The sequence below is a fragment of the Acomys minous genome, assembly GCF_964271855.1.
Source record: "Acomys minous genome assembly, chromosome: 4".
Taxonomy (NCBI): Eukaryota; Metazoa; Chordata; class Mammalia; order Rodentia; family Muridae; genus Acomys; species Acomys minous.
The window spans coordinates 68,194,576-68,216,176 of NC_140486.1; positions in this window are offsets into that span (position 1 = coordinate 68,194,576).

Here is a 21,601-nt window from a genome sequence, read left to right on the forward strand (position 1 = left end):
TAGCTCCAGTCTGTCGTGCAAAGTCATCTAGTGGTTGTCAGAACTGTATGAAATCTCTGACATGCGTCTTGTATGCGAGGGACACAGAACGCATTACAGGCCCCAGCAAAAAGTTTGGGAGACTCTTAGGGAATTGTAAAAGGGTGAGAGAGGAGCTCTTGGCTTTCAGTTTAAAAGACCACACTTGCGTTGCAGAGATGCTTGCCAATTAAGAGAATGCACTGCTTTTGCAAAGGACCCAAGTTAGTTCCCAGCACCCACATCAGGTGGCTCACAGTGCCCTGTAACTCCAGCTCCAGGGGATCTGATGCCACAGATATTTGCACGTGCACGCACGCACATGCGCGCGCACGCACACACACACACACACACACACACACACACACACACACACACACACACTTTAAAAATGAAAGCTAGTCGTTAAGCATACTTTAAACGACCACCCATCTGTGTAATAGGTAGACTGTGAGTGTGACTGCGAAGGAGCACAAACGCTAGGTGGCTCTGAAGAAATTCTAGCAGTGAGTTCCCTGACATACAATAACTTGGGGATGGAAAGGAAGGAACCAGGGAACAGAAATATCCAGATGACAGAAAAAAGACCCAAAGAAGGAAAGTGGAGGCAACAAGCAGAGTGTTCTTCAAACTCGAGAGAGGAGGGGCTGGGCAGACAGCTCAGCTATAAAGTGTGTAAGAAGGAAAGTGGACTCCTGTGCAGACTCCTGCATTCCACAAGTGTCCTCTGACTGCCACACACGTAAAGAGAGGGAGGCATGGACTGGCTTGGTCTTTTAACTTCAAAGCCCACCTTCAGGGCTACACCTCCTCCAACAAGGCCTCCTAATCCTTCCCAAATAGTTTTTAAAAATATATAGTAAAAAAAAAAAACCTAAAAAATAAAATAAAATAAATAAATTTAAAGATATATATAGTGGGTGGCCATGTTGAGCAGCAGCATCCAAGTGTACTTTCTGACCTCTACACACATGAGCACACATGCACAGCCCCATCCCTGCCCCACACAAACTAGTGAGGGACAATTCCACCCACTGTGCACCCACTGCCAAATAACGCACCCTGTACAGGTGGCCGGGAAGCCCATTGCTCCTCTCAGTTGTGACAAAGGCCTTCACCTGTGGTTCCTGGCAGGCAATGCTCAGAGGCAGGACGCATTTGATTTAATATTCTTCACTGTGTCTGTCACGTCACATTACCCTGCAGGCCCTGCTAGAGCCCTTGAGAGGCTGATGAGTTGTGACCTGACACCAGTTACCCAGCACGGTACCTCATTAGTGGGAGCTGCAAGGGCAGGAGTGAGGGGTAACCTGCCTTGTGCTCCCCCACTCTCTCCACTACTTATGTGCCTCTTGATCTTCCTGCGGCTGTCATTGGGGGCTCAGAGTTTTATGTCGTGGTCAATTTCCAGGTGACAGCTTTTAGTGTCAAAGTGATCAAGGAGAGTTGCTTTCCCCCCACCCCGAGTGACAACAGCAGACAATCACAGGAAATTGATCATGTTGGGATAAACTCACCTGATCCTAAAAATGATATTGGCTTCATGCTCCAGGGCAGGGCAAAAACAACTGAAAAATAATTGCCAGTATACCCCAGAGGAAAATTCTTTCTCTTCCCCAAATTTGACAATCAATCTAGCCCAGCACACGTGACTACCAATCACCGCTGTAAAGAACAGAAAGCTCCATTTAGACACCAAAACACCATAGAGATTTGGTTTGAAACGGGGATTCATTTGTGCCTTTGCTTTTATCTTTCCTTATGAAAACCACTGCAAAAGCCATCGAGGGTTTACAGTATGAAAGCAACTGTCACTCCCAGAACAAATTCGGCGTCCCTGTACCTCTTCCTGTCTGTCCTCAATAGACTGTAATATTTAGCTTGGCTTTCAGCACTCTTTCCAGGAGTTAAACCATTTCCCCAAGTGTGTATACTTTAGTCTTTTTCTTCTGCTGCAGAAATTAATGGTTGCATTCTGGGTCATTTGCAAAGAGGTTTATTTAGCGCTCCGTTCTGTAAGCATGAAGCCCACATCCGGTTGACATTGGATATGGTCCTTCTTGCCTTAAAACTCTGTGGCGGAGAAGTCATTTGGTGAAGCAGAACAAAAGCTGTCAGCCTTGCCATGGAGCCCTGATTCAGATGACTTCATCGAACACTTCCGAAAGACCTGACCCCTAAATACTATCTGGGTACTGAACTTGCAATGTATAAAATGTAGAGCTACATCCGAGCACAGCAGTGGGAGAACAGAGGGGGTTCTCCTCCGTGCAGTCTCTGAATTCAACGCATATCTTCCAAAATCGTGCCGCCCTTGGTGTTGCTTTAGTCCTCCCTGGTGGAACGTTTTCAGAATGGGTTCGTTCACCTCTCTGGAAGTGAGGAATCCAACCTCACCAGTGTGGTGCACCAAAAGACCTCTCTGGAATCAGGGGGGGAAAGGTTTGTGTTTCTTCATAACTAGGGGCACTTTAAATCTTTGCATTCATTGAATCTTAAGGAAATTATTGTGGGTGCAGTTGATCCCTGAATTAGTAAAAACCTTACACGGTGAGGTGGTGGGATTAAAGCACACGCATCTCTTACGAAGATCTTAAAGTGGCTGTGGGGGGTTTGCTCGTCACTTAGCGAACTCTGCCTTCTGCAGCAAAATGACATGGTACGCGCTTGTGTTATTCCCAGTACGCTCTGTTCCTATGTTCGTAGCTTGTTTCCTTGCATTCCTTCAAAGGCCAGCCGTCCTCACCACTGTGTTCCCCCACAGAGCCACAGCAGTCCTCCCCACTGTGTTCCCCACAGAGCCACAGCCGTCCTCACCACTGTGTTCCCCACAGAGCCACAGCCGTCCTCACCCACTGTGCTCCCCCACAGAGCCACAGCCGTCCTCACCCACTGTGCTCCCCACAGAGCCACAGCCGTCCTCACCCACTGTGCTCCCCCACAGAGCCACAGCCGTCCTCACCCACTGTGTTCCCCACAGAGCCACAGCCGTCCTCACCACTGTGTTCCCCCACAGAGCCACAGCCGTCCTCACCCACTGTGCTCCCCACAGAGCCACAGCCGTCCTCACCCACTGTGCTCCCCCACAGAGCCACAGCCGTCCTCACCACTGTGCTCCCCCACAGAGCCACAGCCGTCCCCACCACTGTGTTCCCCCACAGAGCCACAGCCGTCCTCCCCACTGTGTTCCCCCACAGAGCCACAGCCGTCCTCCCCACTGTGCTCCCCACAGAGCCACAGCCGTCCTCACCACTGTGTTCCCCCACAGAGCCACAGCCGTCCTCACCACTGTGTTCCCCCACAGAGCCACAGCCGTCCTCACCACTGTGTTCCCCCACAGAGCCACAGCCGTCCTCACCACTGTGTTCCCCCACAGAGCCACAGCCGTCCTCCCCACTGTGTTCCCCCACAGAGCCACAGCCGTCCTCACCACTGTGTTCCCCACAGAGCCACAGCCGTCCTCACCACTGTGTTCCCCATAGAGCCACAGCCGTCCTCCCCACTGTGTTCCCCCTCAGAGCCACAGCCGTCCTCACCACTGTGTTCCCCCATAGAGCCACAGCCGTCCTCCCCACTGTGCTCCCCACAAAGCCACAGCTGTCCTCCCCACTGTGTTCCCCCACAGAGCCACAGCCGTCCTCACCACTGTGTTCCCCCTCAGAGCCACAGCCGTCCTCCCCACTGTGTTCCCCCACAGAGCCACAGCCGTCCTCCCCACTGTGCTCCCCACAAAGCCACAGCCGTCCTCACCACTGTGTTCCCCATAGAGCCACAGCCGTCCTCCTCACTGTGTTCCCCCACAGAGCCACAGCCGTCCTCCCCACTGTGTTCCCCCTCAGAGCCACAGCCGTCCTCACCACTGTGTTCCCCCATAGAGCCACAGCCGTCCTCCCCACTGTGCTCCCCACAAAGCCACAGCTGTCCTCCCCACTGTGTTCCCCCACAGAGCCACCCACTTTGCCACTTTCCTCCACAAACTGTTGCCTGGGTTTTTCCAAATAGGAAAATGGCCCTAATGAGTGCACAAGAAACCAGACTCTTTGGAAAAGAAAGCCAGAGCTCTGGTAAATGAAGCAGTGTCACATTCCAGAACTACATTTCCTGTTTTCCGTGTCGTTTTACAGTTAAGAGTGCTATAACCAAGAAACTCTCAAAGCGTCCAGGAAGAAAGCAAGCTGATCAAGGACAAAGATGACAAACTCGCCTGATGGTATCTAATGGTGGCATCACCATATAAACTACTGTCCCCACCTCCAAACCACGTGTACTTTTGGCCTGTGGGGGTGCACATTTACTTGTAAGGTGCCTTTATTTTTCATTACATCCCGTCCCATGAAACTAATAAAATAAAAATTATAAAGGGAAATAATATGCTTAGTTTCTTCATAGTTTGAGGGAGATTTATGCTCAAACCCATAGTTTAGCATCCTTGGTTCTAAGGTGAAGGGAGATCTGAGGAGGCTGAAGCAACCCAAAGGGTGGGCGTGGGCCCCACGGTGCACTGATCACCGTGCTGCTCTCACGGGGCTTCCAGTCCCCACTGTGGCTCAGCTGGTTAACCCCGAGTAGCACCAATAACCCTCAGTTGTTGGGTCCTTCCCCCTGCCCCTTGTTTTTCTCTTAATTAAATATAATTATATCAATTGCCCCCCTCCCTTTATGACGTCCAACATCTCCCATGTCCTCTCCTCATCTCACTTCCTCTCACACTGATGGTGTTCTTCTTGATTATTATTGGTGGAGGATGTTGAATTAAAATGAGATATATAGAGATAGAGAGAGAGATAGATAGATAGATAGATAGATAGATAGATAGATAGATAGATTTGAATATCTATTTCCCAGTAAGCAGACTGTTCAGGAAAAGATTAAGAGGCCAGCATTGTTGGAGGATGTGTGGCACTGGGGTAGAAACTGAGATTTCAAAAGCCCACCTCAGGCCTAGCCTTTCACTCTCACTGCCTTCTGCTTGCTGATCGGGATATAAGCTCTTAGCCAGGTAACGGTGTTTCACCACAGTGAAAGAACAGCATCTGAGTTTCTCTCTCTCTCTCTCTCTCTCTCTCTCTCTCTCTCTCTCTCTCTCTCTCTCTCTCTCTCTCTCACACACACACACACACACACACACACACACTTGGACACATAACCTGCTGAATCCCTTCAATGTTGCTTGTGTGCATGCCGTTTCAGGGATGACCATTTTGTTTTGCGTAAGGCTCATCCCTGGGAGAGGCTGACTTTCCCTCTCTCGGCAGGCATCCGTGGTCTGTAGTCTTTAGTCTGGAGTGGGAAGCCTGAGATTCCCCTTCTTTGTCTACTGGTGGTTTTGAGGCTTTAACGAAATAGTGTACGTGCTAAAAAGCAACTAGCCCAGTCCCTGGCCTGTTGGAGGATCAGTACCTAACCAGTGCTTTTCTCTTTTACTTACAGTTCGACATTTAAAGACATTCATCTAGGCTTATAAAATTTTTAGAAATCCATATTTACATTCTAATACAATCTTTAATAAGCATGAACATAATGATGAGCTGGTCTCACTTTGTTCTAGATTCCAATTTAAAGCCAAGATTACCTCTGTTTTATGTTAGCTTTACAACACTTGGAGCTTTCAGAAAGTGATTGGTGCAGCTTGAGATTTAGTGCAAAAAATTGCACTGATTACAATTTTAAATGTTACTTTGCATGTGGTGGAATAAATCGAGTGTCTTATTAATATTAGCTTCACCTGTTTCTTTTAATCTTTCTCTTTTAGCCTACTTATGACAACAGGAAATGTTTTAATTATATCTGTACCCCATATTGTATTCCTATTAGACAATGTTAGCTCAAAGGATAAAGACCCAGAAAAAAAAAAAAAAGAACCAAAGGAATCACAGAAATGAAGTGTTTACCACACCCACTAACCTCCTGAGGCCAGACTCAAAGAATTCAGTTCATGTTCTTATTTATCTTGGTCCTCCAACTGCTGCGCCTCATATACTCTGCCCTTCCGTTTGCTGATTTGGGGGGTTTTTTTCTCTTCTCTCTCTCTCTCTCTCTCTCTCTCTCTCTCTCTCTCTCTCTCTCTCTCTCTCTTTTAAGGCAGGATCTCACAATGAGGCCCAAACTGACCTGGAACTTACTGGAATCTTCCTACTTCTGCCTCTCATATCCTGGGGTCGTAGACGCACTCTTCTGCACAGCTAAGGAAACAAGTGCACAGAAACATCTACAGCTCTGAACTCCACAGACACAGGGTGCCTAGCAGCTTTGGAACTGGACAGCTCAGCCTTACAGCATTATCCCCTAGTCTTTTATATAATGAGAGAGTTGTTTGGGGCTGGAGAGAAGGCTTAGAGGTCAAAAGCAGGCACTTGGTTCCTAGCACCTACATCATGTGGCTCATAACCACCTGTAACTCCAGCTCCAGGGTTGGAGTGGGGGGACCTGACGCCCTCTGCTGGCCTGAGAGGGCATTTAAAATAATCAAAATAAGCCAGTGGGGGGAAAAGATAGCTGCCCCTGGTAACCAGACTATAGCCTTACAAAAGACCAGGTCAAGCCAAGTTCTGGGATCTGAACTGAGATCTGCTTCCTTGGGTGTTAAGATTACATTGCTAACCTGAATTCATTCTCCATTTGATAGTTTGGGACTGGCTGAGCAATAAAAAAAAAAGTCTTTGTCTTACGGGGCTTATAGTAGAAAGAAAGCAACACAATTTCTTCCATGGTCCTGTTTTCCAGGGCTTCTGTTTTGACCCTTGAAGAACTGAGAGGAAAACACCTTGACTGACTATAGAATAGGTGCAGGAGACAGCTACATGCAGAATCTGAACCGAAAAGTCTTCTTTTGGATTTATCTCATCTCATGACTTTTAATGAATAATTTAAATTTTTGTTGTTGTTGTTGTTATTCATTTAAGCCACAAAATGCTACTCAACAGGTTTCTTAGTATCTAAGGCTCAGTTAGCAGGCAGTTCTACACAGGAAGGGGGCACATGCTCCATGCACAAGCACAGCAACATCTTTTATTTATTTATTTATTTATTTATTTATTTATTTATTTATTTATTCACTTTATATCCTGATCGCACTCCCCCTCCTTCCTCTCCTCCCAGTTCTACCCTCACACCCTCATCTCCCCACTCCCCCTCCCCTTCCCTCAGAAAAAGGGAAAGTCCCTCCCACCCTGGCACATCAAGGTGCCACAGACCTAAGTGCATCCTCTCCCACTGAAGTCAGACACGGCAGCTCAGATAGGGAAAGGGATCCAAGGGCAGGCAACAGAGTCAGAGACAGTCTCTGCTCCAATTGTTAGGGGACCCATATGAAGACCAAGCCGTCCATCTACTACATACGTGTAGGGGGCCTAGATCTAGCCCACGTGTGCTCTTTGGTTGGTGATTCAGTCTCTGTGAGCCTCCATGGGCCCAGGTTATTTTTCTCTGTAGGTTTTCTTGTGGTGTCCTTTACCCTTCCAGCTCCCATAATCCTTCCCTCACTCTTCCACAAGACGCGTCAAGCTCCACCTCCTGTTTAGCAGGAGGTGGGGAGGGGGCGGTCCTCAGAAGACAGTGATGTTAGACTCCTGTCTACAATCACAGAAGAGTATCATTCTAACACTAACAGTAGTGTTAGAAGTTGGCTCTCTCCTATGAGATGGCTCTCAAGTTGGGCCAGCTGTTGTGGGCCATTCCCGCAATCTCAGCTCCATCTTTATCCCTAAACTTCTTATAGGTAGGACAAATTTTGGGTCAAAGGTTTTGTGGGTGGGTTGGTGGTGTTCCCCTCCCTCCACTGGAAGTCCTGCCTTCCTACCGGGGCCTTCCTACCTCTTTAGTCTCCGTATCTCCTACTGATAACAGTATCAGCTAGAGCCATCCCCAGAGATTTCCCAGAAGACTACCCTGCCCAAGGTCTCTGGAAGTGCCGAAGATGTCCCCCAACCAATTTCCATTTTCTCTCCTACCCCACCCCATCCTCACATCACCCCTAGTTCCCCTTCTCACCCCCCTCTCCCACCCAGTGCCCCTCCCTCCATCCACTTCTGATGTCTATTTGATTTGCTCTTCTGAGTGAAGTACAAGCATCCTCCCTTGGGCTCTCCTTGTTTCTTAGCTTCTTTGGGTCTGTGAGTTATAACACGATGATTGGCATATTGATATCCTTTGTAGGCAGTGCAGATAGAAGACAGCTTTAAAATGCTGAGATGCCTGAGGACATGGAGTGCTTGCCCAGCACAGATGAAGGCCTAGCTCCTAACCCAAGTACCAAATAAAACAAACAATGCCTGTGACCCTAGAATTCCCGCAACAGAGACAGGACGATCGGAAGTTAGTCATCCTCAGCTACATAGTGAGTTCAAGGTCAGCCTGGGCTACATGAGGGCCTATCTATAAGTGAGCAAGTACATGAACAAAAAAAAATGGCTGGAGAGATGGCTCAGTGGTTAAGAGCAGAAACTGTTCATTCAAAATACTGGAGTTAGGTTTCCAGCACCCACTGTAGAGGACCCAGTGCCCCCGTGTGGCATCCTCAGTGTGACCCACTCATGTGTACATTCTCTCACACAGATACACACATGTACATATAATATTTTAAAATAAATATTAAAAGTGGAAGAGAGAGAGAGACAGAGTGAGAGGAGAGGGGGGGACGGGCAGGCAGGCAGGCAGACAGACAGACAGAGAGAATGCATGCAGACTGAGTAATGCCCGCTTCCATGTAGAATTCTGACAATAAATTGTTGCACAGGCATTAGTCGTTCATTTCTCTGGGCTATGTGTCTTTTAAGGTCTCCCTGCAGAGGGAGGAGGAGTTCGAGGAAAGCTAGTACTCATGAGCAGTGAGGGGACATCCGTTAACCTGTGTTGTGTCCTAACGATTAACTTCATTTCCCCTCCTTCTTAGGTTTGACCAACTATCTTGGATTGCTTTGTCCACTTCATAAAATGTGTGCCTTTAGAAAGACGAAACTATGCTTTTTTTTTTTAAGGGGCACATGTGACTTCCTTGAGCTGTTGGACCACACAGGGAGCACAATGGTAAGAGCGGTGGTGGGATTCGCTGAGCTGTCCTCTTGGCTTCCTCCCCCCACTCCTCCCTCCCAAGTCACCACGGGCTAATTACTTAACCCCTCCACGTCTGTTTTCCATTAGTAAATTGAAAGCAATGACTCCAGCTCCCCTCTCCCACACAAACATTGTCACAGCCGGCAGAAATAAGTTTGCCTCTTACTTCTGCCCGAGGCACTTAGGAGCTCCAGCCCTAACTAGTTAACCCATCCCCCAGCCCTCTTCCTCCGGCAACCACGCTGTGCAACTAAGGAGAGGCAGAGCGGCTGAGAGGCGGCAGGGCTCAGGAGAGAAAGATGTTAACCAAAACCAGTTAGTCCTGAGCTTTCTGAGAAAACTCATTTCTTACCTAGCTTGACTCAACTTCATAAGTCACTGAAAAGCCTGGTGCCTCTTCTATCTCCAACACTCTATTAGGGGAACTGCAAAGGACACTGGGAAAAATGAGGTGATGTTACTAAAGATGTTAGGGTCAGGGTCTGGGTGCTGGCAACTCCACCGCCCATCATCTTCCAGAGAAATTCAAGAGACAAGTAATAGCCAAAAAGCAAGAAAAAAAAAAAAAAAGAGATTGTCAATGTGGCCAGATTGGGAACAGGAGCAAAGAAGTATGGTGACGCAGCCCTGACCCCCACTCTGCCCAGTCCAACTTTGAAACAAGAAGGCACAAGGTTTGCATAACTAAATTTGGATCAGGAATCAGACCCAACCCCCACCCACCACCACCACCTGCCATCATGGTCCTAGCTCCAGGCAGTCAGACCAGGTGGTCATCTGACAAACTGTTAGAACTATGCGAGGTTTCTTCCTGGGCGGCAGGTTTCTCGTCTGGCTAAAGCCAAAGCTTCCGCGTTTCCTTTCCCCTAGCATGAGGTTCCCAGAGAAATTCCAACTCCTTGGTTTCGCTGTTTCAGTAGTCTGATAGCTAAGTGGAGGGTCACACATGCCGCAGAGAAGAGCGTCACCTCTTCCAGCTGTAAACGCCTGCTGTATTCCTCTAGCATTGTAAGAATGGCAGCTGATAGTAAAAAGGCAAAATAAAACCTCAACTCCAGTCCCACCATCTCTCATACCCTCTTCTGGTCTCCACAGGCACATGGTGCAAGCACATGGTGCACGTACATGCATTCAGATACACACACACACACACACACACACACACACACACACACACACAAAATAAAAAATAAGGGGCTGGAGAGATGGCTCAGTGGGTAAGAGCACCATCTGCTCTGGAAAATTCCCAGCAACCACATGGTGGCTCACAACCATCTATAATGTAATCTGATGCCCTCTTCTGCAGATAAAGCACTCATATGCAATAAATAAAATAAATAAATCTTTTTTTAAAAAATTTTTTAAATAAAAATAAATCTTTTTTCTTTCTTTTTTTAAATTTTTAAATTTTTTTTTTAAAACAGGGTCTCTGTGCAGCCCTAGCTATCCTAAACTCACTTTGTAGACCAGCCTGGCCTCGAACTCACAGAGATCCGACTGCCTCTGCCTCCCAAGTGCTGGGATTAAAGGCATGTGCCACCACTACCCAGCTAATGCATCTTTTAAAGTTATGCCCAAGCTGAGGCTGGTGGCACTTGGGAGACTGCGTCAGCACATGCAGTGTAGTAAGAGCCCAGCTCTCAAAGATAATCAGTTGTGTAGTGTGAGAGAAATAAGCAGAGCATTCTGGTCCAGTGTGGATCACTGACTGTGGAGAGCATATCATTTCAAAATATGCAACTGACAGGGTTAAAGTCATGGGTTTCCTCATTGTTTTTTTAATAGAAAACATGAGATTTTCACAAGACGTTTGCAGCTTGCTGCTTCGACTTGTCCTGCTCAGGGCGACATATGCACTTCCCTTCCCCTCAGGGACCCTTTGATGTGTGCCTAGAAGTTCATATCCCAGACTTCTTTGATACCACAAGTGTTGTCTGTCACTCAAGTGTTTCAGCGGATGGGTCCTCAGCAAGAGTCCTCAGCGAGGCAAAACTGCTAACTCTCACTCTTCTAGGACACAAACAGTGTCTCGCCAAGTACATGACCAAACCACAGAACGTGGCCATCTCTGAAAGTCCCCAGGAGTGTGCACCTATACTGTGATCTGGGTTGCTCATCAAGGCAAATTGCACATCACCATGAGGAGGTCAGTGTGCAAAGAAACCCAACCCAGCATTCTTGTTTTCAGTCCACTTGTCAATATAACCAAGTTCAAAATGTCCTGGAGTTCTAGAAGGCAACCAACTTACAACGAAGGCTCTATTCAGAAGCAGAGAATGACTTTTTAAAAAACCTATTGATTAAATTACCTTTAGGGACTAAGTCAATAGCTCACTCAGGAAAATGTTTCTCTTGACCAAATTCAATGCCCGGAATCCACATCGGGGAGAAAAGGCCCCGTATGATGGCTAAGCAATTGTGATCCCAGCCCAGGTAAGGAGGCAGAGATGGTTGGATTCTTGTGACCACTGGTCAGCCAGTTTTTGCCTACTTCACAGATTCCATACTAATGAGTAACAAATAGACAAACAAAAGAAAGAAGAATGAAAAGAAGGAAGGGAAGAAGGAAGGGAGGGAGGAAGGGAGGGAGGGAGGGAGGGAGGGAGGAAGGGAGGAAAGAAGGGAGGAAGGGAGGGAGGGAGGGAGGAAGGGAAAGAAGGGAGGAAGGGAGGAAGAGCGTTAGAGGCAGATGGTGGCTGAAGAGTGAACACCATCTGAAGCTGTCACCTCACTTTTGTTTTTCCTTCACATATGTGTACATAGACACACACAAAAAAGTAATTTCAAGTTTCCCTAGGACTTGCTATTTTCCCACTAAAAATGCTGTTTATAAGATAAAACACCATATAGGACAGGACTCCTGCTCACTGTGGACTAGCAGAAACTTGGTCTATCTTCCTGTCGTAAGAAGCAACCAAAACTTAGTATGAGTTGCCTTTAAATTCTGAACTGAAAGTCATGTGGTGTTGGGATGACCCACAGATATTGTATGTTATGGCTATGAAAAAGTGTGCTCTTAATTGTTAATTAAAGCTGGCAACACCCAGGATACGTAAATGTTTGTCCTTCCTCGCCTGCCGAAGGGCAACCCATAAAAGATGGATCAGGTATTGCCTTGGTGCTGATTGGTTCAGACCGGAATGTTGCTTCCTGCGTAATGAAGAGCTGGCGCAGGAAATACCAGAGCTGGGGCAGGAAATAGGGTGTAACAGGCAGACCCAAGCAGGTGCCGAAAGAAAGGGATGGTGACTGGAAAGCAGTCAACAAGAAGACCCATATGGAGAGATGGAGTGCCAGAAAAGCTGGGTTGTTAGACTGTAGCTGAGATACTGCCCCGGCAAAGGGCCAACAGCCTTAAACTATATATACATCTCCGTGTGTCTATATTAATAAACCTCAAGCGGGATCCGTGAAAGCCCCTCAATAACGTAGGCTGTGATAGCACCGAGGACTGAGGCTGACAATGGATGGGGTCGTTTGTAGGCCTCCGTGCAGGAAAGAAGACTCCACAAGGTCGAAGCGATCAGAACTCCCAGAAGCCACCTGGTGCCAGGGGAATACTTCCCAGTTTTCTCAGGGAAATCTGCTGAAGACTTTGAATGAATCCTGAACTCCACATGCAACAAAGGACATTTCTTTTTGATTTTAGGAGCTTGCGGATGACATAGGACTGTGTCTTTACTACCAGGCAAAGCAGAAAGATTCTGCAACACAGGGGTGTGTACAAACTACTGTCTTAATGATGAGATTAAGCTAGAGACTCACAAAAGGTAGGTTTTGATCATCCCTAACGTGTCTTAAAAGCAAATCAAAAAGGGCTGCTACAGCGCTGGAGGCATAGTTAGGTGGTAGAGCGCCTGCCTAACAGAAGAATGACTCTGGGTTCAATCCTTAGCATTGAAAACAACAACAAAACCCACTAACAAAAAAAAGAAAAAGAAAAAAAACTAACTTACAAAAAATTGATTCAAATAAACCATGCACCAGGATAAAATATGGTGGCAAATTTTAAAAGCACAGCAAAATCCAGGGACTGGAGAGACGTCTCAACAGTTAAGAGCCTGTACTGTTCTTTTAGAGATCCCAAAGTTGGCTTCCAGCTCCCACACATGGCGGCCCATGACTGGCTATAACTCCAGTTCCTGGGACTCCAGTGTCTCTGGCCTCCAAGAGCAACTACATTCATGTTCAAAAACCACCACAGGATTCATAATTTCAAAAAAATTTTTGAATAAAAGTTTCACTATGTAGCTCTGGCTATCCTAGAACTTACCAGCACACCTGGCAAAAATAAATTCTATGTTTTGTTTTTCAGCCAAAGAATACAGCAAGTAATGATGTAAAGTTCCCTGCAGTGTTTGATTTTAAAAAATAAGGTCTCAAAGTAACTAAGAAATCTGTTCTGTAAGAGTGCTGGGGAAAAAAATCAATCAATAGAAACAAAGAAGTAACAGAGAGTCTGAGAGTGGCACAAAAAAAGTGTTAAAGCGACAAATAACAACAATAAAACAGAAAGGGGCAACTAGTGAGTGAGAGCTAAAGATAAAGAAGAACCCCAAAAACAAACTATCCCAAAAGCAGACAGAACTGAAGACAAAAGCAATGGACAACAGATGGGGCAATTCGAACACAAGTAGCAAATGAACGGTCTCAGTGTCAACAGGTAATTAATTACATGGACTATATAAATAAGTATTTCAGTTAGAACTCAGAGAGTTTCCGACTAGATAGATGCTGTCTACAAGAAACTATGTTGGGCCGGGTGGTGGTGGCACACGCCTTTAGTCCCAGCACTCGGGAGGCAGAGGCAGGAGGATCACTGTGAGTTCAAGGCCAGCCTGGTCTACAAAGCGAGTCCAGGACATCCAAGGCTACACAGAGAGACCCTGTCTCAAAAAAGGAAAAGAAAAAAAAAAGAAACTCTGTTAAATATATATATATTAATAAGTTAAAAGTAAAAGGCTGGAAATTTGTGCTCATAAAAAATATCAAGAAGAGAAAGAATTTCTAAATCAAACAAGGTATATCTTAGAACACGGACTATCACCTGAAAGGCATTTTATATAAGAGAATCGGTGCATCAAGAGGGACATAGCAACTTTAAATTTATATACTGAAAGCAGAGCTTCAAGATACACATCAGATTGATGAAATCAAGGGAGAAATGGACAAATGCACAGGAGAGCAGGAGAGTTCCCACTCTTCTCAGTACTCAGGCAGTGGGACACAAGACACAGTTACAGAATGTTTGAATAGCACTTACAAACCCGAGTTTGATTGACATTCATAAAATATTCCACTCCACAGTAGCGGGACTTATACTCTTTTTGCACGCATCTAAAACATTCACCAGGACAGAAGGACAGATCAGATGTTGAACCATAATACAGCTCTATGTGTATGTATATATACAGAAATTAATGAAATTGAAAACAGAAAACAAAAGTAAATACAAACAAAATTGACAAACCTCTGACAGATGAGAAATAAAGGGGAGAGGTCATAAGTTACTGTTATCACTAACAGGAAAGAGGGCACCACTACAGGTCCTACAGCTGCTTCAAAGAGTATAAATATTATGAAGTTGATGCTAATAAATTTGTAATTCAAGTTGAAGAAAAAACTTAACATATAAGAGATTCCTAAAATAATAAACTACTAAAACTAGTTCAAGAGAAATGTATAGTCTACTCTACCCTATATACAATAAATAAACTTAGTCTGTGGTATAAAACTTTCACATGAACAAAACTCCTTGAAGAGCTTCTGTTTGCACCAGATGGAGATCATTAAAGAAGACAGAACCAAACCCAGGGAGCTGAGCGTCAACCAACATGTCTCGGGCTCGAGAACCGTTGCGTTAGAGGGGCAGGAAGAGAGCGAGACCCAGAAGGTCGTGGAGTTTGTTGTGACTTCTATTAATATCAGAAGCTAAACCCATAAAATCTCACCAAAAGGATTGCCTACACATGAGCTGAGCAAGGACCACAGCAACGGAGGTGGTAAAGTGGATGGGAGAAAGGCCACTGAAGCCTCCACACTACACAGACAACTAAGGAATACTCAGAGTAGGAAAAATCGTCTTCCCCAGAGAAGATCTCAGCAACTGGCTCTCCTGTACCAGGTGGTCAGCCCTGAGCACATATGTAAAATAACAGTGCAGGCTGTATTTATGTATTTAGGTGTGTGTGTGTGTGTGTGTGTGTGTGTGTGTGTGTGTGTGTGTGTGTGTTTATATGTGTCCACATATTTATATTTACAGGTATGTGCCTATAACAATAATTAATTGAAAAAGAGATCATGAATTTGAAAGAAAGCAAGATGTATAGAGAAGATTTGGAGGAATGAAAAAAGGAAGGAAATTATACAGTTCTACTATAACATCCAAAAAAAATGAAATATTTTTTTTAAAAGAGAGAGAACTCCTTGAAGACATTACAAAAAGAACCCAATAATGACTTCTTGCAAAATATTTAAGAAGCAAATAATACAATGCGTACACTAATTTTCTATTGTTCTAAAGACCTGGAATAGCAAAACACTGCTTTGTTTCATCTATCTTCTTGTATCTTCCAGAGCTACATTCCTAAGCTAAAAATTACAGTAAGATCGCTCGTCGGTTTTGTTGGAAGAAGCAATAAGATAAGAACGTAAAAGAGCCTTGTAAATAGGAAGCAAGCAAAAGCCTCTGTGGGGGGCAGTGTGTGCAGCCAAGTGGGAGAGAGCTTGCCGAGCTCACGTGAGACCCTGAGTGCAACCCGCAGCAGCACGCCCACGCATGAGCACAGTCAATGTGCTCTTAGGCCTGAGCTGAAAGCAAACACAAGTCATCTCATTAAAAATGTCGTACTTATCTTTTAATAAATTATTCTTATCTGCGTCCGCACATTTTCTCCCAGACAACAACGATGTGGATCTACCTGGAGAGAAAAATTATATTACTGTTGCGTCCTTGAGAATTGAGTGATGTGTGATAAAGATGCCGGGGTCAAGGGGTGGCAGGTGGCTGGTAGTTCTCTTCCCAGTTTTCTGCTTTATAAGAAAAGAATTGCCAAGGAGCTCTATGGTTAAGAGTTCCTCCTCCTCGTCCAGAGGACCTGGGTTCAGTTCCCAGCACCACATGATCACAAGAACTATCTGGTACTCCAGGTCCAGGGGGTCCAGCACCCTTTTCTGGCCTCTACAGGCACTGGATGTATGTGACGCACAGACATACATGCAAGCAAATCATCAATACACATAAAATAATATTTTTTTTAATTTGAAGAGAATATCAAACAGAACTGAAGACAGTTTATTTGAATCTACTGGTGAATTACAGAATGTCTAAAAATACACTACTAATAAGGCAAGACCTTTATGTCTACTTGATATTTATTTTACACATTAAATATTCTTTATCTAAAGACAAATAAACTCAGATATAACACATACATAAACCCTTCCCTGGCATGGCCTAAAACCTGCTTCAAAACACAATTGGAAACCTGCCTGTTATCTTCTCTCAGTTATAAACCACTGCCTCACCTTCAGAAGATTTTAGCTTCTCTCAGAAGACAGAAGGAGGTTCTCCACTCCTAATTGCATAGAGTTGCACCAGAAATACTCCTAGCCTGCCTAGCCAGCAGGTTTTTTTGGTATCTGCCCAGTGGTGCCTGAGTTTGGCTGGCCAGAGATTCTCACAGGACAGGAGAAAGTGCGTCAGGAGGAAGAATTGGCAAGGAGCCAGACTCAGAACCAGGAAATTCCCAGAGCCAAGATTAAGGGGCGCCTGCAGATCCAAGTTCCACCCACACTGATTTAACATATAGCTTCTGAAGCAACAGTCTATTTTGAAAATCAACACATAAAATCTGTCGTGCACCAAAGTCTATGGATATCCGGTCTAAGTGCCAACTATATTTAATTAACAAAGGTAAGGCTGAACTTGGCCAAGATATCAACCACTAAGGCAAGGCCATTCGACCATTCCAGAAAATACTGGATGGCAAGCACAACTGGAAGACAAAGCCAGCGTGTGTAGCTGTCACTTCAACCCCATTGGGGTAGTTTGTCCCACCAAGCTGGGGTAAGAGGACCATTGTGACCATGACATTTATTCACAGGACTTTCACTGCAACAGAGACACATGTGAACATGGAGTAATAGAAAGTGACATTCCTTATGTCCTGTCAGTCGTAAAACTCCAGATAGACGGAGATATAGATGTCAGCTTGCCGGATAGGCAGGCTTCATTGCCCATGGACACCATGCTGCCAGCACCTGTCCACTCAGCAGGTTGTGTGCCTCGGAGTCAGGAGGGACACATGATCTCCTCTCCGGCCTCTCCACCCCAGGCTGCAGCAGCCACAGAGGGGGTACCTCCTCTCAGTCTGTGTCAGCACACGGAGATCAGTCAGGGGAGACCACTTATAATTATCTATGCAGATGGTCACTTCATTAGCATGGCTTCCAAGCAGCCAGTTCTGGGGTGTGGATCCCTCTTTCTCATCTTCCTAAGCAAGTCTTTGGGAAGTCAGGCAACATACTTTACACAAGTAGAGGCCTGTTCGGGAGATAATCTCTTCTTTTAGGAAACCCTGCAATAATCATGACTTCCTGGGCAGAGTGGGGTGGGGGCGGGGAGCCAGGTAAGTCAGACACACAGCTGCACCTGTTGTAAATGAGGCCATGAGAGTGTGTGGAACTCTTAATGAAGCCGGCAGGCTTTAGAGTCAGGCAAGAGTCTCATCTCTCCTGGAACTGCCACCTCTGGTGGCATAAATCTGGTCCCATAAATCTCAAGTGAGAAGGGAATTTAGAGGGAAGCGCATGTCTATAATCACAAGGAGCAAAAACAGAAGGATCTGAGGTCCTAGGGCAGCCTGGGCTACATAGACAGATTCATGGAATGCAGGCTAGTAGGCAGAATGCCTGACTAGCATGTGTTGTGTGTAAATCCTACTGGTACAATATGCCCTGAAATGCCAGCACAGAGGAATAAAGACTCAAGGTCATCCTCAGCTACAAACCGAGATCCAGGCTAGCCCGAAGCATGTGAGACCTTGTCTTAGTCAATCCCTCCCTCCATCCATCCACCGATGGGTCTGGTGATACAGGCCCATCTACTTCGGAAGCTGGGGTAGAAAGATTACAAATTCATATCCTGTCTGGATCATTTGGCAAGACCTTGTCTCAAAAGAAAATATGTTTTAAAGGCTAGAGATATAAACAACTGGCCAATTGCTTGCCCGGCGTGTGCAAACTCCTACATTCAACCTCTAATGCCAGCAATAAATAAATAAATAAACTAATTAATTTTTTAAAAGTCTAGTGAGTTTCCAGGAATTTTTAAGGAAGACCTTGCTTTGAGGAAATCACATTTTTAAGTAAATGATACTGTATAGAGCAAAAGGAAGAAAACCGTTTTGAAGGAGAACTAGCAGTCCCTCTGTCTAGCTCCTTCCCACTGGTCCCATGATTCCACCAGAGAGTTGGTTGACAGTCCCTAAGTTTCCCCAGGAGAAAACATGGGAGGTTGATTAGTTTGAGGATCACAGTACAAGAAGATGAAATGTCGTGTCCAAGGTCAACCTAGAACTCTTACAAGGTCACAATAGAAAGGGGTTGCATGATTGGCTCAGTTAGCAGAACACTAAGCCAGCATTCAGAAGACCCCGAGCTTATCCTCAGTGCCACGTAAACTGAATGTGGCAGCAAACATCCGCGATCTCAGCACAACAGACTTAGAGCAGGAAGATCAGAAGTTTAAGGCTATCATCCTTGGCTGGGTAGGGAGTTCAAGGCCAACCTGGCCCATATGAGACCCTATCTCACACGTGGAGGGGGCAGGGAAGGGAGAGCTGAACAAATGGCTCAGTCAGTAAAATATTTGCTGTACAAAAACACAAGAGCCTGGATTTGATCCTCAGTCCCTATGTAAAAAGTAAATAACTAAATAAAAGTGTTTTAATGGCGAATGTGTGTTGACAGCATGCCACAACCACAGCTCTGTGCAAGTGGACACTTGCTGTTTCCTGTCCAGGCAACCTAAAGCCCCAGGTTCCTGCTTTTTAAAAAGAAATATCTGGGCATGGTGGCACACGCCTTTAATCCCAGCACTCGGGAGGCAGAGGCAGGTGGATCTCTGTGAGTCTGAGGCCAGCCTGGTCTACAAAGCGAGTCTAGGAGAGCCAAGGCTAACACAGAGAGACCCTGTCGCCAAAAACCAAAAAAAGAAAAAAGGAAAAAAAAGTGATAGATCTTAAGGAATGACATCTGAAGTTGACCTCTGACCACCAGACAACCTCACACTCCATAATGCGCACATCTTCATATCATACGGAAACAAGGAAAAAAAGATATTTGTCACCCTCCCTGCTGTTCAAGCTGATCACACACTCTGAATAAGTGAGTGGATGCCCATCTTCTTGAGCAGAAGAGATTTGTTTGGCTGTCAGCCCCAAGTTCTCTCCTACATAAAACAGAATCATCCCAGAGGGATTACATCCCAGGGACTGCGCAAACCAACCCCAAGAGCTCCCCCAAGAAGATCCCTGACCGTTCATCAGCCCAGCCTTCCAGAGCACCAGGGCACACAGCCACACCACACCATGCTGTGTGCTGCATGGTGAGCTGAGCCCCCTCTTTGCAGGAAACAACTGAAGAGACAAAAATCTTGAGGCTCCCCCATGCAGACAGACCATCTGCAACAGTACTGGCCCCCTGCCCCCCACTTCCCATCACCGTGCAGGTTTTCTGCCTGAATTAAATGAATTTAGAGATCACTTTGCCTGATCTCTATGGAAAGAGAAAATTGTCCCATTCAGAAAGAAAGAAAGAAAGAAAGAAAGAAAGAAAGAAAGAAAGAAAGAAAGAAAGATTGCTAAGATTCTTAATAGCTCTTTTGTACAGTTTTTTAAATGAAAACTTGCATTATTCTTGTAAAGAGGGCAGAAGCTAGAAAGCATGGGTTTGTCGCATCGTCCATGGCCGATTAAGACAAGAGACTCTTCTGCCACATTCATTTAACGTTTCTTTCAGGCTCTCTGCTCCATGCAGCCTCCATGTGTCTTTTCACTAGTCAACATTCATGTCTTTTTAAAACCACAGTAAATCTCTTTGATTGAGACTCGAGGCTGAGATCATTCCATTTGTGTTAGCAAACTGGCTTATCTCCTTGTGTGCCAGGCTGTCCCTGGCACGTCCAGAACTGCACCTCAGCATGGGCCAGGATGCCAGAGCAGAAGGTGACCGGGCGAGCCTTCAGACAGGACAAACAGCCCTGGGCTCTCCCATGACTAGGCTCCCAGGGCATCTCAGGGATGACAGACAGGAAAGCACCGAGCGATTATTGCACAAGAAACGAAAAGGGAAGGCTGTCTCTCTTCCGCAGAGACAGGCAGCAGCCTGAGCACAGATCGATTAATTCCAAAGGGGAAGAAACAGCAGCGCATATGTTCCCTGTGCGGAACTCACACAGCAGCTTGCAAATGCCAGGAAAATATTTCTGTTGGGAACTTTTCAGAAGAGTGTTTTTCCTGTGGTTTTAATCTGTTTTTGCATATGTTAAGTCTTCTTGCCTTAGCCTTCTGAGTTCTTCTTCTTCTTCTCCTCCTCCTCCTCCTCCTTTTCCTCCTCCATCATTTCTCCCATCCTCCATCAATTATTGAGCATCTTTTAGCACATTTTCTTGTACGTGGATTTTTTTCTCTCATTCCTTCATCAATTCACTCATCAACCAACTTAGTCCTAAAGGGTCATTGTCAGGATCCTCTGGACAGGTGCCAAAGATACATAGAACAGAGATGTCCAAGATGTTGTCCTTAAGGCAGAAGAGATGGCTCAGCTGTTAAAAAGCTCATACTAATCTCAGTTTGGTTTCCAGTGCCCACATCAGGAGGCGCACAAGAGCCTGTAACTCCGGCTCCAAGGGACTTCTGGCAGCGTCTTCTGGACTCCGTGGGTACCTGCATTCACGTGTGCACATCGCCCCACCACTCCCAGCACATATGCACATAATTTAAAGTGAAAACGAATCAACCTTTAGAAAAGGACGTAATCTGCTTGGAGAAGGTGAAGGGTTTTCTTTGATGAGTGAGTGCTTGCTCATTGCTGAGATCTCATGACCACTCAACAATGCTAGACAGGAAATAGTAAGAAAGATCATGTTCTCTCTGATTGCAAAGTCAAAAATGTTTCCAGGTCACTATGGACTACAATGTAGGAGGGTTAAAAAATGCACTGTGAAAGTGGTACACAAGAATTCTACACTCCAGCACTAGAGTTTCTATATGCAAAGGGCAATAGTTTCCATCTTTTAACTGTTGCTTCAGCGGAAAAGGGACGAATGATGAAGAAAAGAGTTGGGCAGTTCTACAAAACGTAAAACATTATTATCATATGAACCAGAATCCTACTCTGGGTGGGTCCAAAGAAGGAAAATTCTTTGTACGGAAATGTGTATATGAACACCCGTAGTAGCATCACGCATAGCAGCACAAACCATGTGCCCATCAAATGACAGATCATGGCATGGCATGTTGAGGAAATC